At 39.9% G+C, this 20,082-nt stretch overlaps 1 protein-coding gene across 1 annotated transcript in view; it reads right to left on the bottom strand.

The window, feature by feature from the left end:
- Positions 1-18,980, bottom strand: part of atp2b2 (ATPase plasma membrane Ca2+ transporting 2) — a 627,627-nt gene extending 608,647 nt beyond the window's left edge. Inside the window, exon 1 of the mRNA XM_048606377.1 lies at positions 18,909-18,980. The gene's annotated coding sequence lies outside the window, so the exon portion shown is untranslated. The remainder of the gene's footprint in view (positions 1-18,908) is intronic.
- Positions 18,981-20,082: the final 1,102 nt, after the last annotated feature.

The raw sequence follows: 20,082 nt of genomic DNA, 5'->3' as shown, positions 1-20,082 counted from the left end.
CTAACTATTGCCTCTTGACATTCAACGGTGTTAGAATCACCGAATCGCCTACCATCAACATCCATCCCTGAATCTCCCATTACCAACATCTTGGGGGTTAGCCTTGACCAGAAACAGAATTAGACTAGCTACATACATACTGTGGCTATAAGAGCAGGTCAGAGGCTAGGACTCCTGCAGCAAATAACTCATTTCCTGGCTCTCAAAAGCCTGTCCACCATCTACAGGACACAGGTCAGAAGTATGATAGAATATTCTCCACTTGTCTAGAGGAGTCCAGTTTCAACAACACTCAAGAACTTGACACCATCCAGGACAAAGCAGCCCGCGTGAGTGGCACTCTATCCAGAAATATTCAATCCTCCAACACTGATGATCAATAGTAACCGTGTGTACCACTGATAAGATGCGCTGCAGAATTGCCCTAAGGCACTTAGTGTCTTAGTGCAGCACATTCTAAATTCACAACCACTTCCATCTAGAAGGTCAAGAGCAGAAGATATATGGGAACACTGCCAATTTTCCCTCCAAGCCACACACCATCCGAACTTGGAACTATATGGCTATGCCTGCACTATCATTGGGTTAAAATCCTGGAACTCCCCAACAGGGGAGAGTGTATTGAGAGTGTACTTACATCAAATGTGCTTCAGAGGCTCATGCAGGCAACTCACCACCATATTTGCAAGGGTAATGAGGAATGAGCAATAAATGTTGTCTCGCCAGCAAATCCACATCCCCTGAATATGTAAAAACCCTCTTTCCAGGGCCATCTCAGTCAAATATTTCCTGTTCTTATCACCTTTCTTGACACTTCCAAGGACAGAAGATTCCTCCATTAGGGTCTACATTGGCATAAAGTGGCTAAGTATATTGCAGGATTGCAATAGCATATTACGCTTACAATGACAATGATTTGTCTATAATACTATCAATTCTTCCCCAGTATTCACAATATCTTGACAAGCTTTGCGAATCATCTTTCCACAATCACATAATGGCTTTTAAGCATCAAACAAACAATTTGTTCAATGTGGAGAAAAAAATGCCTAATAGAACATGGTTGACATTTTCATTAACGGGTCAGTGCAGAAAGTTGGAGATGGGCTAGAAGATTAGCCACTGATCTTATTGGATGATGAAGCTGGTTCTAAGGACTGAAGGAGATACTTTTGTTTGTAGGTAGTATTGCTTTAAAAATCAAAAACTTGAATTTCGGACTTCTAACTAAATACAGTTACAAAGTACACATTACTTTATGGGTATTAAAATCACAGCAAAGCCCCCAATGTAGGGATGTGATATGTCACCATTATATGGTGTGGTAACATATACTGATGATCTGCCACTATTACACTGTGATGCTTACGTAACATAAGGATGAGATGTGGATCACATAATACTGAAGTATGCAATAAATTCAAGGGTAAGCTTACTGGGAACATAACTGAGTAAAAGTCTTTTTACAGGTATGTGAAGAGAAAAAGATTGGTGAAGATCAATGGAGGTCAGTTACAGTCAGAAACAGCAGAATTTATAATGGGGAATTCAGGAATGGCTGACCAACTAAACACATGCACACAAACATATAAGTCTATGGGGTGAATTTGTATTTGCAGATACATTCTATTTTGTTCAAAAAGCACACAATTTATATAGACAGTCAGTCAATATGGCGTTTTATAAGTGTCTACTTTAGAATTAAAACCAGTCTGACTCCAAACCAAATCACAAACAGATTCTAAACAAGGCCTCACACCCAACATGCATTGTTTGACCTAAAATGTCACCTCGTCTTTACATTGATAAAACCTTTAGTTCTTTCAGGGCAGGGACTTGAAAGAAATTTGGGGATTTACATATAGTCATTAATCAATTAAAATCTTCTAAGTGATTAATGATTTAACAGCATCTTAGGTTTGCTTAATACATCCTCATCAGTTGTGTGACTCTTTGATTATTTACTTATAAAATCTGTGTCTGATGCCACCTCTTTCACTAACGCCTGAAGGAGCGAGGCTCCAAAGGCTTGTGTTTTCAAATAAACTTGTTGGACTATAATCTGGTGTCTTGTGATTTCTGACCTTGTCCAACTAAATAAATACTCTGGTTCTGTGTTCACAAAGAAGGATACAAGTAAGATAGCAGAAATGTTGCAGAATTAGGGTTTAGTGAAAGTGAAGTATTGAAGGAAATCAGTAACAGCAAGGAAATGGTGTTAGGAAATTTATGAGATTGAAGGCCATTACATCCCCAGAGCACTTAAGGAAGTGGCCCTATGAATAGTGATGCATTGGTGATTATCTTCCAAAATGCTATGGATACTGGAACAGTTCCTACAGATTGGAGGGTAGCAAATGTAACCCCTGTATTTAAGAAGGGAAGCAATGAGAAAACTGGGAATTATAGATCAGTCAGCCTGATGTCAATCCTGGGGACACTGATAGAGTCCATTATAAAAGATTAGCCGAGCTGCTGAGCATTTGGAAAATAGAGGCAGGATCAGTCAAAGTCAGCATGGATTTACGAAAGGGAAGTCATGTTTGACAAATCTACTGGAATTCTTTGAGGGTGTAACTTATAGAATTGATGACGGAGAAATCAGTGGATGTTTCTTACATGGACTTTCAGAAAGCTTTTGACAAAGTCCTACACAACAGATTAGCGTGAAACTGTAAGTACATGGGAGTCATGGTAGTGTATTGAAGTGGATATAAAACTGGTTGACAGACAGGAAATAAAGAGTAGGAATAAACAGATCTTTTTTCCAAATGGCAGGCAGTGATTAGTGGAGTATTGCAGGGATCAGCGCTGGGACCCCAGCTATACACACTATATAATCATGATTTGGATCAGGAAACCAAATATAATCTGTGTGGAGGATGTACAGATGCTTCAGTGTGATTTGGACATGCTGAGTGAATATGCAAATGCACAGCAGATGCAGCATATTGTGGATTAAAGTGAGATTATCCACTTTGGTAGTAACAACAGGCAGGCCAGATTATTATCTAAAAAAGGGATAGATTAGGAAATGGGAGGTGCACTAAGTGTCCTTGTACCCAGTCATTGAAGGCAAGCACGCAAGTGCAGCAATCAGCAGGGAAGGTAAATGGTATGCTGGCCTTCACAACAAAAGGATTTGAGTACAGAAACACAGGTGCCTTACTGCAATTATACAGGGCCTTGGTGAAACCATACCTGGAATATTGTGTGCACTTTTGGTCTCCTTACCTGAGGCAGGATGCTCTTGCTACAGAGGAAGTGCAGTAAAGGTTTACCAGACTGATGACAGGGAAGTTGGAACTGACATATGAGGAGTGGTTGAATCAGTTTGGATTATATTCACCGACATTCAGAAGAATGATGGGGGATCTTCATAGAAACCTATAAAATCTAACAGGACCAGGCAAGGTATTTGCAGGATGTTCCAGATGGCAGGGGAGTGCAGACCCAGGGTTCACAGATAAAGGTTACAGGGTTAATCATTTAGGTCTGAGACGAGGAGAAATTTCTTCACCCAGGATTTGGTGAGTCTGTGAAATTTGCTCCGTTGGAAAGCAGTCAAGGTCAAAGCATTATTTCAGGAAGGAGTTGGACAAAGCACTCGGGGCTAAAGGGATCAAAGGATACAAGGGAAAAGCAGGAACAGGCTATTGAGTTGGATGATCATAATGAATCGTGCAGCAGTCAAGGGGAGCCAAAAGGTCTACTCCACGTTTATTTTCTATGTTTCTATGCTGTAGGTGTAACACGGTGCCACACAGCAATAATGTTCACTTGACTGATCACTGCTGACAACCATGACACATGCTTGGCTTTGTGTCTGCACTAAAATGCAAGGCAAGACAGAAAGACTGTGAGCCTTACAGTTCTGAATGAGGCAGCAAAGTGCAAAAAGGCAACCAAAGGCAGAGATGTGGTGAACATCCAAGTAGGTGCAAGGTGAGGGTACACAACAGGGAAAATAAGGAGCCGTGAAGCGCACACAGGTCTAATCCATGAGATGGGTGCCTGTCCCTGCACACAATATCTCCTGGCAGCATCATTAGCAGTTGTCGGTGTGTTTATATTCAGCATTGAAGTAGTGAATCGCATTCAAAGTGAGTAATACATGCGCAATGATGATGTGGTGAAGCTGGTGAGTGCTCAATGCTAACATCTGTGGACAGGGGCACAAGAGATGAGATGGCTCAGAGGTTAAAGCAGTGGGCTGCTAGTGCATTGAGGTGGCACAGTGGCTCAGTAGTTAGCATCAGTGCCTCACAGTGCCAGGGTCCCGGGTTCGATTCCACCCTTGAGCGACTGTCTGCGGGGAGTTTGCACATTTTCCCCATGTCTGTGTGGGTTTTCTCCCACAGTCCAAAGATGTGCAGGCTAGGTGGATTGACCATGCTAAATTGCCCATAGTGTCCAGGGATGTGCAGGCTAGGTGGATTATCCCTGGGAAATGCAGGGTTATAGGGATAGGGTAGGGGGATGAGTTTGGGTGTGATGCTCTTCGGAGAGTGGCTATGAACCCGATGGGCTGAATGGCCTAGTTCCATACTGTAGGAGTTCTATGAAGGAGGTCACTATCTGTAGAGCATTACTTGGGATGTTGGGGACCTCTGACCGAGATAAAAGGCCCAGAGGAGAAAGCAGCAAGCAGGATCTGCCGGTACCTGCTCTGACTTTCATGTCAATAATTGTCACTACCTAGTTTCTGTCTGGCCCTTGGGAGAACTGGAAACTGCATGTCATGAAGGAATATTAGATCCTAATGAAATGCAAATGTATGCCTCTAATAGCACACTAGCAAGATTCTTGTCTCGCCATTCAAAACTTGGCTGCAGAATTGGACTTCTTTTCAAAAGTCAGCAATCTAATTTTTCTGAACTCTCTATGTTTTTCCAACTGACTCACTACTGCCTACACCATTCAGTGGTTGGGAAATTTCAGCCCCGAAGTTCCTATTGGAATCAGCAACATTACAAAAATAAATACAATCTCTAATTGCTAGAACTAGGCACTTTTGAGATCCAAGTTAAATTTTGCAGTCTCGATACAGGCAGCGTCAAGCACGACTCTACATTAGCAGGATCATAATGCACTATGCACATGCTGGTGTCATACTCCTGTCATTCGAATAGTGGATTTCTGACCTATGTGAGCAATTCCAGTGGGAATCCAATTGTCATTGCAGGTTTTATAATTAACACAGATTGTACAAACAGCATGTTTGGAATTCATACAGAGTGCAGATTCAATTCCTGGAGCAACCCCTTTCATTGAAGCTTAACTTAAATGTTTATCATAAATCTGTGCAGCAGAAAAGCTGCAGTGGTGCATTGACCGCATCTGGATTTCAGTTTTCGCAAACAAGTACATAAATAGAAACAGGAGATACAACTGGTACTGACAACATTCTCTAAAGAGAAAGAGAAACACAAAATCTTTTCCAAAAAAGTAATGTTTTTCTTATACTTCAGAGTGCTTTGAACTCTTCTAATAAGAAAATTATATGTGACATTTGCCTGAGCATTTTAAGAGAAATATTACATTGCTATGAGTTTCCACGCATTTGTTATCCAGGAGAGAAACCATTATGCATTGAGGGGTAGAAAGCTGCAGAGTATCTCAGCCTAACTGCTTTGCATCTCTCTCTAACATCCAAAATAGAATGACAGCACATGGAAACAGGTCATTTACCTTGCATCTTGGTTGAGTGATCGGAGGAGCAGAGGGATGTGTAGGAATTATATAGCACCACATTATCTTCATAAAATAAAATCAAATAATAAATGCAACCAATGCAATCAAATGTAAAATATAAACTGCATATTGCTGCTAATGTAAATATAATTTAGTAAGAGTCTACATTGCCAGACATACATGATCCTGTAATTCTGTCTTTCATTCAAATAACTGAAGTCATCATGGAGCTGAAATTAATGAATTCAACACTGCAGTGCTGAACTTTGGTAGTCAATATATTAGCCAATTATTTTAAAAAGACAGTGTAACATTCACGTCATAGATATACATTAGGATTTTAATCAGAGAAATTAATATGCTGTGGAATTACAAAAATTAAATTAATATAATTAAGTTTTAAAGCATATGGCTCATCAAATTTGACAAAAGTACTGATATTATATACGTGTGATCTATTGGTAATCAAAGTCCAATTAAAGCATTGGCATAAGGTTGTGCAATCTGTCAGTGTTAGAAATGCACATCTCTTCAAGGGTCAACCAGAACAACTCCAGGGTTTATTGAAAGTAGATGATACTCATTGGGCTTTGTACAAATTGTACCTGCCACAGAGATGTTGGCTGAAAGTATCAACCACTGGCTTTTGAGGCTCTAAGGTATGGGTTCAAGTGCTATCTGCTCCAGAATATTTTAAGAAATATTAAACCACTGGTTTCTCCTCTAGTGTGGGAATGATGGAAAGTGATGCTTGTGCTAAACTATAAATCTGTAATTCGATAAAAGTATTCAGCTTACATGTCCAAATGGAGAGAACCAATTACTCAACGATTCACGAATTTCAGAAAACACAATTCAAATCAAAAATAATTCTCTTCCTAAGGATCTTGCAAATCTTGAAAATTGTCAAATAAATAATAGGCAGAGAGTAATTGAGAACAGTCAGCATCGTTTTATTAAGGAGAGGTCATATCTGATCAACTAGTTCGAATTTTTTAAAGCGGTATCCAGATGTGTCAATGACAGCAAAGCAATTGACATTGTCGACTTGAACTTCAGCAAGGCTTTTGATAAGGTCTGGCATGACAAACTGATAGTGAAGGTAATGACCCATGCATTCCAATAATTGGCTAATTGGATCCAGAATTGGTTGAGTGGCAAGTAACAGAGAGTGATGGTTGAGGGGTGTTTTTGTTACTGGAAGCCCGTATCCACTGGAGTTCTGCAGTAATCAGTGTTGGGAGTCCTTGCTGTTTTGTAGTCTATATAGAATGATTTAAAGTTGAATGTAGGAGGGTTGATCAATAAGTTCTAGATCACATGAAAATTTGTGGGGTGGTAAATACTGAGGAGCATAGCCTTAGATTATCAGAGGATATAGAGGGTTGGCCAGATGGGCTAATCAGTGGCAAATGAAATTCAATCTGAATCAGTGTGAGGTGATGCACTTGTGCAGGACAAACAAGGCAAGGGAATACATGATGAATGGTAGGGCTCTGAGAAGCTCATAGAATCAAAGGGACCTTGATGTTTCCATTTCCGCTGGGTAGTGGGGCAGGTAGATGGAGTGGTTAAGAAGGCATATGAGAGATTTGGTCTTACTAGCCAAGGCACCGAATTTAAGAGCAGGGAGGTTATGCTGGAACTGTATAAAAAGTTGCTTAGGCCACTGCTACAGTATTTTGTGCTGTTCTGGAATCTATATTTTGGGATGGATTGATTGCACTGGAGACGGTTTTGAGGAGATTTACCAGGATGTTGCCTGGGCTGGAGAGTTCTAGTCATCAATAGATTGGATACACTCGGGTTGTTTTCCTTGGAGCACAGGAGACTGAGCTGGACATGATTGAGATGTATAAAATGATGAGTGGCATAGACAGAATAGATAGAAATGAATAATTTCCCTGAGTGGAGGGATCGATCATCAGGGGCGCAAGTTTAAGGTAAGGGCCAGGAAGTTTACAGCTGTGAGGAAAGGATTTTTTCATCCAGAGGTTATTAGAAAATCTGGCAGTCACTGCCTGCAAGGACGATAAGGCAGAAACCCCCATAATATTTAAGTATTTAGGTGTGGACTTGCAATTCCAAAGCATACAAGACCATAGGCCAAGTGCTGGAAAATGAGATTAGAATAACTAGGTGCTTGTTTTTGTCTGACACAGACTTGATGAGTCAAAGGAACTTCTTCTGTGCTGTACACCTCTGTGACTCAAAGGAAAATGGACTACTAACCGCTAAAAGTTAGCGTCTGAATGGTAGTAAAAAGAAGAGGGATAAACAAAGGACAAAACAAGTTCAATAAGGATGGAGAGTTTTGCTTTAAACTCTAATACTGGTAGGTCAAGTGCAACAAAAGTTGAAAATTAGCAATGGTTTGTGTACCTAAATGAAGATGTCAAAGAAAATATAAGCTCATTATGAAAACTGCAGATTCAGATGTGGCGTGTCTGAAAGCAGATCACCTGAGCCAACAAGGATGCTTTCTGATGAAGTAGGGACAAATCTGCATCTGATAACATCTCTGGTTTAAAGGTTAAATGGCTGCCAATCTGGAAATTAGGCAGAATTATCTTCGTATTGCTGAGCATCATCATTTTTAAATTTAAGAACGGCTAACTGGAAAACAATGCACATTATATTAATAACATATTAAGTCAATTGATTTGATTTGATTTGATTTATTGATGTGACGTACCAAGGTAAAGTGAAAAGTGTTGTCTCATGTGCTTTACAGACAGATCGTATTATACAAGTGCATCAGGGTTAACAGAACGGAGTGCAGGATGCAGTGTTACAGCAGCTGAGAAATTGTAGAGAGAGATCAACATTAACATTAAAGAGGTCCATTCAAATGGATAGTGCAGAATTTGAGTGTTGCCTAAAAAAGAGACATGATGTCAAAATGTTTCAGCTTGCACACTTCAGGAAAGATGTAAGAATATCAAATTTCAAAGGAAAGAACTATTTATACTACATCAGAGAAAAGATGTTGTTTGATTCGTGAATGAATTTTGGTTGAGGTGCAGCCATTGAGATGCACTAGGGAACAGGTAGCCCCCAAAGCTTTTGTTCAAATTCAAGAAAGGCAAGTTAAACCTGATTAGTTGAGGTGTATGCACTAGGGAATGGTTGTCCTGCACGCTTCTGCTTCCACTGAAAAAGGCATAAAGCGTGCGTATGCTCTTTCTGAGTGGAGAGGACACAGCTCTGTCTATATGCAGCACCCAGCAGAAATGAGCCACAATGCCATTCTGACTGAAAATTTTAAATTGGTTGTTAGTGTAATTTTTAGGATACACAGGAGTATTCACTAAGTGTCAATAAATGTGGACCTGGAAAACTACAGCAGGTCAGACAGCATTCGAGGAGCAGGGAAGTCAACGTTTCAAGTCGAAACCCTTCATCAGGACTGGTGAGCTGAGGTATAAATAGAGGGAGGGGTGGGGCTGGAGTTAGGGTGGGTGGGATGGAGATAGGTGGATGCAGGTAGGGGGTTATTGTGGTTGGTCAGTGGGAAGGGTGGAACAGACAGGTGAGTCGGAAGGTGGACAGGTTGGGGGCGGAGAGATTTTGAAGCTGGTGAAGTCAATATTCAGGCCATTGGGCTGTAAGCTCCCAAGGTGAAATATCAGGTGTAGTTCCTCCAGTTCATGTTTGGCCTCACTCTGACAATGGGAGGCCAAGGACAGACAGTGTCACCAGAGGAGTGGGATGGGGAGTTAAAGTGGATGGCAACTGGAAGGTCGAGTTGGTTGGTGCGTGAGGAGCACTGGTGCTTCTCAAAACGGTCCCTGAATCTGCATATAGAGGAGACCACATCGGGAGCAACTGATATAGTAGATGAGGTTAGAAGAAGTGCAGATGAATCTCTGCTGGATTTGGAAGGATTGTTTGGAGCCTCGGATGGAGGTGAGAGGGGAGGTGTAGGGGCAGGTGTAGCACCTCCTGCAGTTGCACGGAAAGGTAACGGGTGTGCTGGAGGGGTTGGTGGGGAGTGTGGAGCTGACAAGGGAGTCACGTAATGAAGGGAATCTCTTTTGGTGGTGGGGTCTGCTTGTAGGTGGCGGAAATGTTGGAGAATGAGGCGTTGTATTCGGAGGTTGGTGGGTGGTATGTGAGGACCAAGGGGTCTTTATCCTTATTGTTGTTGGGGGAGAGAGGGTTTCAGGGCAGAAGCACAGGAAATGGGGGGAGATGCGGTTGAGGACATCCTTAATAATAGAGGAGGGGAAACTACAGTCCCTAAAGTAGAAGGATATCTGGGAAGTCCTAGAGTAGAGCACATCCTGGGAGCAGATGCGGTGGAGGAATTGAGAGTATGGGATAGCACTTTTGCTCGCACCAACTAACCCAACCTTCGAGTTGCATCCACTTTAACTCCCCCTCCTACTCCCCTGGTGACACTATCTGTCCTTGGCCTCCTCCACTGTCAAAGTGAGGCCAAACGTAAACTGGACGAGCAACACCTGACATTTTCACCTTGGGAGCCGGCAGCCCAAAAGCCTGAATATTGACTTCAACAGCTTCAAAATCTCTCCGCTCCCCCCCCAACCTGTCCACCTTCCAACTCACCTATCCGCTCCACCCTTCCCATTGACCAACCACAATAACCGCCCACCTGAATCCACCCATCTCCATCCCATCTACCCTCGCTCCAACCCCACACCCTCCCTCTATTTATTTCTGGGCTCCCCTCTCCCAACGAAGGGTTCAACCCAAAATGTTGCCTTCCCTGCTCCTTTGATGCTGTCTGACCTGCTGTGCTTCTCCACATTTATTGACTCGAGCTTCCAGCATCTGCAGTCCTTACCATCTCCAAGTATTCAGTAAGTGTTGTCCAATTTTCAAATCATATCTAATATTAGACAATACATTTGGAATTTTATAATCCAGACTGATTGAGTATGGTCAGTAATCTTGCTTGTTGTGAACAGCCGAAGGAACATACTGTTTGATATCAGTCTTATGGGCAATGTTCCGTTTGTGGAGAATAACCTGTCTGTTGCTATGAAACAGTATAAACATAAAACTCCTAGCTTCATCTGTTGGTTAATTTTTTTTTATTAATGTTAAATAAAATAGAACACATACTTTAGATTGGTTTCTGAAGTAGTTGGGTCTTTCGCACTTGGTAAAAAAAAAAGTACAGATTTTCCAGATTGTGAGTACAATTTCAATTTCATAGAAAATATAGTTTAAGGGATGGTATTCTAACGCAACATGCTGTGCACTAATGCACAGTGTTGAGATTGTTTCTGGATTCATAATCCTCTGCATCATTGAGCATTCCAACCTCGAGGTCATGTGCCAGAAGAGGGAAAAATTGGCACAAGAATCAATACTGAGACAGTACACACAAGCATCGAAATCCATCAGTCATCACAGTTGCATTTGTTACATGACATATGGTGTGAAATAACTGAAAAATTTTTAATAACAAAAATTAAATATTTTTTATTAATGAATGATACATGGGCATTGTGGATTAGGCCAGCAGTTATATTCTATCCCTAACAGCCTTTGAAAGGTGATGGTAAACTGTCTTCTTGAACCACTGCAGTTGTTAGGGTCAAGGTAGATCCATAATGCTGTTATGGAGGGAGTTCCAGGATTTTGATCTGGTGACAGTGAAGGAATGGTGATATGGTTCCAAGTCAGAACGGTGTGTGGCTTGGAGGAGAACCTGTTGCAGGATGGCTGCAGAGCAAGGAGTTCCAGCCAGAGCTTGCCCGCTCCACCCACTCTTCTGCTTCTTTTATTTCTCTTCTCTTTATCTTCCTCCTTGGGCTTTTCTTCTTCTTTCTCTTCTCCTTTATTTACTCCCAGCCTCTGGCGACCTCCGGCAAGAAGCGACAATCCCCAGCCTCCGATGAGTGACAATTCCCGGCCTCTGGCCACGACCCCGGCCTGGCGCAGCAGCCGCCAGGCGACAGAGTGGCAACCTCCCAGCATAACGTGATGCCCTCCCGGCCTGGCACAGCAGCCTCTCGGCATGGCGTGTCAGCAGCGCGGTGTGGACCCAGGGCCCGGTGTAGACTGGAAGCCAAGTGCCAGCGTGGTCTGCTGTACTGAACTCTTATCTGTAACGCTGGACACTTTGTTTCTGTATTGTCTAAAATCTTGTAACTAAAAGAGGCTGTGCCCACGTACTTTTGTGTCCAAGTCAGCGCTGTAATTGGTGACGTATAAACTTTTCACTACACTCACTGAGTATATGTGACATTAAAGGCTATTCTATTCTATTCTATTCCCATGCACCTGCTGCACTTGCCCTTCTAGTTGGTAAAGATTGAGAGTTTGGAACCAGCAGTCAAAGGAGCCTTGGTGAGCTGCAGCAATGCATCTTGTACACACTGCCACACGGCTATATCAGTGGTGCAAGGGAGTGAATGTTGATGTCTGTAAATAGGATGCCATCCAAGCAGGCTGCTTTGTCTAGCATTATTGCCTATCCCTAATTCCCATAAATCTTTGATTGATATAACAAAGTAATAGAATTAAAATCCAATCTTGAAAGATAACGACATAACATGAAATTTAAGATAAATGCTGACTTGCACACTTCTAGGTTTAAATGCGTGATCACATGATTCTGTGGAAATTTAAAAATAGAATTTCTAGGACATTTGGAACTGACAGTCTAGATTAATAATAAATTGGAAAACTATGCTTTTAAATTTCAACTATCTGGCTCACGTCAGATAAAACTGGCACCTAATGGAGAACTACCTAGTTCTGCAGGCTGAATTTGATACTCAGCTACTTCACCAAGTGAAAAATTGTGGACCGAATCCACATATCAAGGTTCAAAATTTGATGGTACTTAATGTGGGCAGCCCTGACAAATCCTGCATTTATGCCCGTTCTGAACTGCCCTTGAACAAGCATTACTGAGCTGCCTTTGTGAATGCAACTGAATGGTCATTTCTATGGGTCTAGAATTGCATATAGATGCAGCAGGTCTCATTCCTTACAGAACACTGGTGAAACAACTGAAATTTTACAGCAACTTTTCAGGTCACCAGTGTGATGTTAACTTTTATTCCAGATTGATTTTAGCAGATTTAATTATCTGCTTAGAGTTGGTAACAAATTTTCAGAGGAAGCTAGAAATTGTGAGAAAAAAAAAATTGATTATTGCTGTTATAGATCTAATAGACAAAGAGAGCAAGAATGTATATTTAGTGGAATTTTCTTGAACAAGCCACGATGTGGAGATGCCGGCGTTGGACTTGGGTGGACAAAGTCAGAAGTCACATGACACCAGGTTATCGTCCAACAGGTTTATTTGAAATTACACAAGCTTTCAGAGCACAGCCCCTTCGTCAAGTGCACCTTTGTCAGGTCTGCACTCCAGAAGCTTGTGTGGTTCCAAATAAACCTGTTGGACTATAACCTGGTATCGTATGACTTCTTACTTGAACAACACGGCTAATGCAACAATGATTAAAAGGTTGGCAGTAGAACCTTAATAACAAGGATTCTATTGTCTCCCAAAATTTGATAATTGTTCAAGCACCAGAGGAAGCAGGATAGTCCTGACTTACTCCACATTCTCCACTGAATCCATCAACCAAATTATTTTGAACGGGAGAGAAAAGCTAAATGTAAACCTGTGTCTTCAATAGTAGTGTATGTCCCTTACAATAACCCAATGCCAGATTTTGCAGATTGGACGCTCAATAATGAAAATATCAAAAATGAACTGACACAAAATTGAGGTTATATACTTTGGTAGTGTAATTGTAGCATCAAGTAAATAATGTACCATCCTGTTTAACTAAGCAGTTTTTTTTGCATTAAGCAAGATCAAACAGGGAGTACAGCAATATGTTTATCTAGAGCTTTCTAGGGCATAATTCTTAACTGTATGGGATTTTTAAAGAAGTAAAGATAGTTCAGAATTAAGGTTAAACTATAATAATAGGCACATGTCATAACGATTTTACAAATTATAACATTCAATTAAGATGAATTGAAATGATCATGGGAGACAGATCTCTCACATTCACTGAGCTGCTGTCACCTCAAAACATCTAAATGATTTTAGAGAATCATACAGCATAAAAACAGGCCTTTCAGCCCACCATGTCTATGCTGACCAACAAACACCAAACTACACTAATCCGATTTACCTGCACATGGTCCATAGCCCACTATGCCCTGGTATTTTAATTACATATTCAAATGCTTCTTAAATGTTGAGAGTATTTGCCTCCACCACCCTGTCTGCCAGCACATTCCATATACCTACCACCCTCTGGATGAAAAAAATCTCTCAGATCTCTTCTAAATCACTTGCTCCTCACTTTAAACCTATGCCTTCTCATCTTAGATATGTCTCCATGGGGAAGGAATTCTCACGATTTACCCTGCCTATGCCTCTCATAATTTTGTATACTTCAATCAGATCTCCCCTCAGCCTCCTCTATTCCAAGGAAAACTAACCTATCCTGTCTCTCCTCATAACTGAGATTTTTCATCACAGGCAACATCCTGATGAATCTCCTCTGCACTCTCTCCAGGGCAATTAAGTCTTTCCAATAGTGTTGTGACCAGAACTGCTCACAGTTTGCCATCTCTGGCCTGGCCAATGTTTTATAAAATCATTACAAGACTTTCTTATTCCTATAATCCATGCCCTAGCTAATGAAGGCAAGCATCCCTTTTCCCATCTTCACCACCTTGTCTACCTGTGCTGACACAATCAGGGATCTATGAACTTGTACACAAGATCCCTTTGTTCCTCAGTAAAATGCATCACCCCAAATTAATGTGAATTAAATTCCATCTGCCAATGTTCTGCCCAATTTACCACCTGATCAATATCAGTCTGTAGCCTGAGACCATCCTCCTCATGATCAACAAACCCACTAATTTTTATGTCATCTGTAAACTTAATAATTATACCTTCTGCATTCAAATCCAAAGTACATAATGCTAATGTACGTAACAAACAGCAAGGTTCCCAGCAACAATCACTGTGGCAAACCACTGGTCACAGCTTCCAGTCACAAAAACAACCATCACCCTTTCTGTATTGTTTCGTAAACTAATTTTGGATCCAGTTTTCCAACTTGTCTTGGATCCCTTGGACTCTTACATTTTGGACCAGCCTTCCATGTGGAACCTTGTCAAAGGCCTTACTGAGGTCCACATAAAACACATCAACTGCACTATCCTCATCAATACACTTAGTCATCTTTACAAAAATCTCAATTAAATTAATCAGACAGGATCTCCCTCTAACAGAGCCAAGCCGACTATCTCTGATTGTTGCATTCTTAAGATCCTAAAGTGGAACCTGTGTGTTTATTCTATTTCATGTAAATTTTGTCTTTTCTCTTCCAGTCCCCACAGCTTAGTGAGGAAATCTTGCACTAATCTAATGACACTGGAAATATTAACATCCAATGGAATTGTTGTGCTAAGACCATGTGTGATAAACAGATGAAGTGAAATACAAGCAAAAGCAAGCAGAGTTCCTTACAAAATAATACAAAGAACAGAATCAACAGTGGTACTATTGTTTGTATTGTTTAACAAAAAACAGAAACCTAATTTAAATGCATTATCTTGTCAGGATTTTAATAAAGCTCAAACCATGATCATTTACATAAGGAATCTATAGTGTTTGAACAGGTCAGGACAAGGGTTATTATTTGACTAATTTAATGAGGTACTCAGGAACAGTATACAGTCAAATTATGAAAATTGCCACAATCTAAGTGCCCAAAGTAGAGTTCAGGCAAAAATCACAAACACACATATTGAAGAGCATATTTCTATTTATAAAGCACAAGTGGACTCTTAAGAGTGGAATAATTTTTCATAATTCTACTCTTTTGACATGATTGCCAGGCTACCAAACAATATTTTTGCACTTGTAACATGGACAGAAGTAAAAGAAAGAACAAGTTTTATTTATATATTTTGTACTAAATGGTAAATCTGAACACTTCACTCTGGTTATTTACAGCAGAGGTGAGTCACTGAACTGAAAATTTTTAGTGCTTCCATGACTCACTCCTAATTTGACTAGTGTTTAGAGTTTAAGACAGCTCAATTTGTCAACGTTAATCAATTTTCTCAACAAACTTTCTCTCCAAACACTTTCACGTGAAAAGCAGCAATTAAAACATGGATTGCAACAGCTTTTTCATACCAAGTGGTCAATCCTCTTCTTTAATCAAGGCATGGAGTTCCAATGGACTTTTCTCCATCAGGACCATTACAGTCATGTTTTATCCAGTTTTATTTCATATCCAGTTGGTTACACTTCTACCAAGTGGTTGAAAGATCTTGTGCCACAGTGAGTAATGTCTGTTCCTCTAAGCCAGGAGCTCTGGGTTCAAATCCCACACCAGGTCACGATAGCCATGGAAAGTGCATTCCTAATGCAGCCAAAGCAGATTGATCAGCAACCTGCAAAATCTTTCCAATATGCCTATGGCAGGCGCTAAGCACTGAAGCATCTCCTGGTCAGTCACGGTTGACATCAAGTGGCACCTCTCAAGCCTTAGCTCTGGAAATAGGCTAATCCAAAAAAACTTGGTCTGGAAAGAGACCGAAGTGTGTCTGTGTCTGCCTCGTGTCACTAGACAAAGGAAAGCCTCCAAGTCTAATATGAGCCAGTTAATAATCAAGAGCCGGTTATCTGAACTTCATTTCAAGTATTTTAAAGACCACTTGGGTACTCTAAGGAAAATAATGTTCAGCGTACCCCTTGGATGAAATGAAAGTAAAAGCCCAGCATCACCACCATTCAAATAAAAAAAGATGATGGCATTTCAGATTAAAACAGATGATTAACATAAATTGCCATGTATTGCTATTCACCATGTCAACCAGAACCAGTCAGAAGCTCCCCACCAACATAATAAACCACGACCTACACTTGCATCTACTTATATACTAAAAGTATTGCACCTCACCCATAAGGCACCACCATAAAGATCTTCACTGCACAAAAACATCTTGATCAGTTCAAATGTCCCACTACTTAAAAGAAAATATTCCACTTTATCTCCTTATAAGAATTTTCTCTTCATTAAAATGCAGCCAATTTAGCAGCTGGCAACTAACACAAAACCAAAGTAAACTGCTCAGTAGCTGTCTTGCTCCTACGATGCAGTCCATTAAACATCCCCAAAGTTGAAAGCTATACTCTAATAAATACAAAATGAATGAATGTATCAAAACTGTAATGGTTCTGAAAATAATTAGGCTTATCCAGACACTTGGCTCCACATTCTTAAAAATGCCTCTAATAAATGTTACACACAATCTCCCTTTCATTGTGGCCTCAGAATGGCTTTTGCAACATTTTTCAAATAAATAAAAACATTTAATCCGACTGTTTGTGTTCCTGGAAAATATATTACATTCATTGACATTGCTGTTGGGTAACCTTTAACATAATGAAAATAAAATGTAAAATCTTCTGTAATGTGACTCATTCTGTTTCAGTTTGAAATTAACACATGGGATACAGAATTCAGTGAACTTTAAACTGAAAGGAATCACTATTTGGAAATGTTTTCCACACTTGCTGGAAGAAACAGGTCTACATTTATGTTCCCTCAGTTCCGAGAAAGGGTCGCTGGACCCAAAATGTTAACTCTGATTTTTCTTCACAGATGCTGCCAGACCTGGTGAGCTGTTCCAGCAATTTCTGTTTTTGCTCCTGATTTACAGCATCCACAGTTCTTTTGGTTTTTAAATTTACCTTCCGTTTTGAAGATTCTTTTCAATTGTTGAGAGAAATAACTGATAGTTTATTAAGTGATAGACAAGGGTAATTGCTGGATTTCCCAAATTAGCAGGCACAGTTTCACTGAAGATTTACAAATAAAGTTGTTAAGCCTCTCAGCTTCCTCTTGATTCTCTAAGCATTATACTCCTCTCCAGGACACGGAGACAAGTAACTCAAGGACAAACAAAAACTGAGTAATTTTTTTAAAACATTCTTTTAACAGTATTTGTTTTTAAAATACCAGACAATTGAAAAGAGGTTGTTGACTGGGAATGATGAGTTATCCAACTGATTAAATAAGAATCTCTGACATTCTCATTGCTTTAAGGAGGTGGTAGATCAAGATGGATACATCAGGCAACTGATAGTGGGAGTGCACAAACAATGCTTTTCTATATCAGAAAATGAAAAATGAAGTAATGAGATGGACATCTGCTAAGTAGTGGTTGACTATAGTTCACCTCAAAAGGAATATCAGCAAATCGTTATGGTACTTTATCTGATCAGGGGATGGCAGAGGTTACTGAGTAATGGTAATCCTGGCATTATGTAAATACATTCTGTATTACTGAACACACCATCTGACTCATCATGAACAATACGATAGTACGCTGACAGAGTACTATGTAAAGTATTATGTTGAACCTGGTTCAAGGATGTAACATGTTTTGCATTTAGAAAATGTTGATAAACCACTCATCATTTCTGACATCATTTTAATATAACTTAGTATAACGGTCTTTAACATATTCGAACCCAAGTGTTATTTGTACTGACATATTTTATGTAGGAAAAGAACGTACAACCATGGGTAACTTCAAAATTAATAAGCATACTTTCACAGAAGTACTATGTTAGGGAAAACATCAGCTGAACAACAACATACTTTTTATTGGTTAAAGTGAATGAGTTGAAATTACGAATTTCAATTTGCTGCTTCAGGACCATCAAGTTGACTAACTTGATTAACTTGACTAACAATCAGTATATGCCAAACTAAATAAATTAGAAAATGATTTAATGAGCAGTTTAGTATGTAAAGGGTTAAAGTACCACTGCCCTTACTACATGTTGGGATACATCAGGTCTTTTAAGATCAAAGCAGTGGCAATAAATCTGATAACCATTTTACAAGAAGCAATTCAGTCCTGTTGTTGCATAGCTACTTATGTGTATAAGCTAAATCTGGACTTGCTTTGTTTTACATATAATAGCATTTGTTGATACTTATACGGAAAGTACAAGAAATACAGCTGTGGCTGTCTAAGATCATCATGGAAAAAGGCTGCTGGGCATATTTCCAGAACAGTTTTATACAAACTTCATGGGCAGATACACCATACCCAGTGAATTACTGTAACAGTAAGTGCCCTTATTTGGGCAGGAACTGAGACCTATTAGTTTACAAAGAGATAATTAATCAAGACAGAGATATTAAAACATGAGTGGAAAAAAATACCATTGAAGTGTAGGGCTTGAGGTTGGAATCTTCAGGTGAAATGTGAACAATACTTCTGTTAGCGAAGTCCCTAAAATGAGAAGAAAGAATAAATTGAAAGCGTTGGTATATACACCAGAGGTAACATCAACAATATTAATGAAGCATCCAATTTACTTGCAACTGATGGTAATAAAATGTTAACAGCTGTAGAATTAAAATGTACTTATTGAGGAGCAGTCTTAAGATTTGACAATTCTGAAAGTAAATATCTGAATTGCTCACTTAGCCAAACATTAACTTGAACAATACATGAAATGGGTTCAGAATTCCTTCCTAAGTACAGTTTTTATTAATTCTGTGTCTCATCAGGATTAATTTCTGCTGCTGAGTTTGTCAAACTTACTGAAATACTGGCTTAGATTTTTCTTGGGCATTGCTAGTTGGTTACCTCCCAGTATATGTCTCCTTCTGTAGTCCCTCAAATTTTCCTCTTTAGCCACTTACAACCATAGCCAGATTTGACTAATCCTACTGCATGGTGGGTGGTTTTACATATGGGACAGTTTGTCCTGTCACTGTTCCTATTCAGAAAGGATGGAACAGTTTGTAGTTCTGCCATCCTACTTTGATGACCCCACTTTGACCTTTTAGTAGTCATTACCATCAGTTCAACTGCAAGACAGTAACACAATCACCCATCAACTTGTTCTTTTATCTTTCTTGGGGAAGAGACAATTATGTCTGATTATGTCACATTTTATTACATGATGCTAATACAAGTCTGTAATTCTGCAGGCTTTCACCACAACATAGAGGTATAACCTATTACTCTAAACTGGTGCTTCTAATACCAAACACAAAACAGCACACACACACACACACACAGAGGATATTGATGATCGTCATATTGTACACGTAATAAAATAGGTTGTTGCAGTTGCCTCAATTGAACACTTGGCATTCTTTACAATTAGGAAAGTCTACAATATGCAAGAACCTAGAACATCAGCAAATGGATAGCAGTTTGTAGTGCTGCTGGATGACATAGATTCATATTTGCAAAGGAATTGGGTATCACTTGTAACCAGCAACCTTTTTCATAAAAGCAACAGATGATAAACCTGCCATACCACAGAGGTTTTTCCTGAAGCTAAGCATAGAAATTCCCAAATGAAGTGTGAGCATAACTGGA

Source organism: Rhincodon typus, chromosome 16 (genome assembly GCF_021869965.1).
Source record: "Rhincodon typus isolate 14 chromosome 16, sRhiTyp1.1, whole genome shotgun sequence".
Classification (NCBI taxonomy): Eukaryota; Metazoa; Chordata; class Chondrichthyes; order Orectolobiformes; family Rhincodontidae; genus Rhincodon; species Rhincodon typus.
The sequence above is the reverse complement of the archived record's forward strand: the minus strand, read 5'-3'. Positions and strand labels throughout refer to the sequence as shown.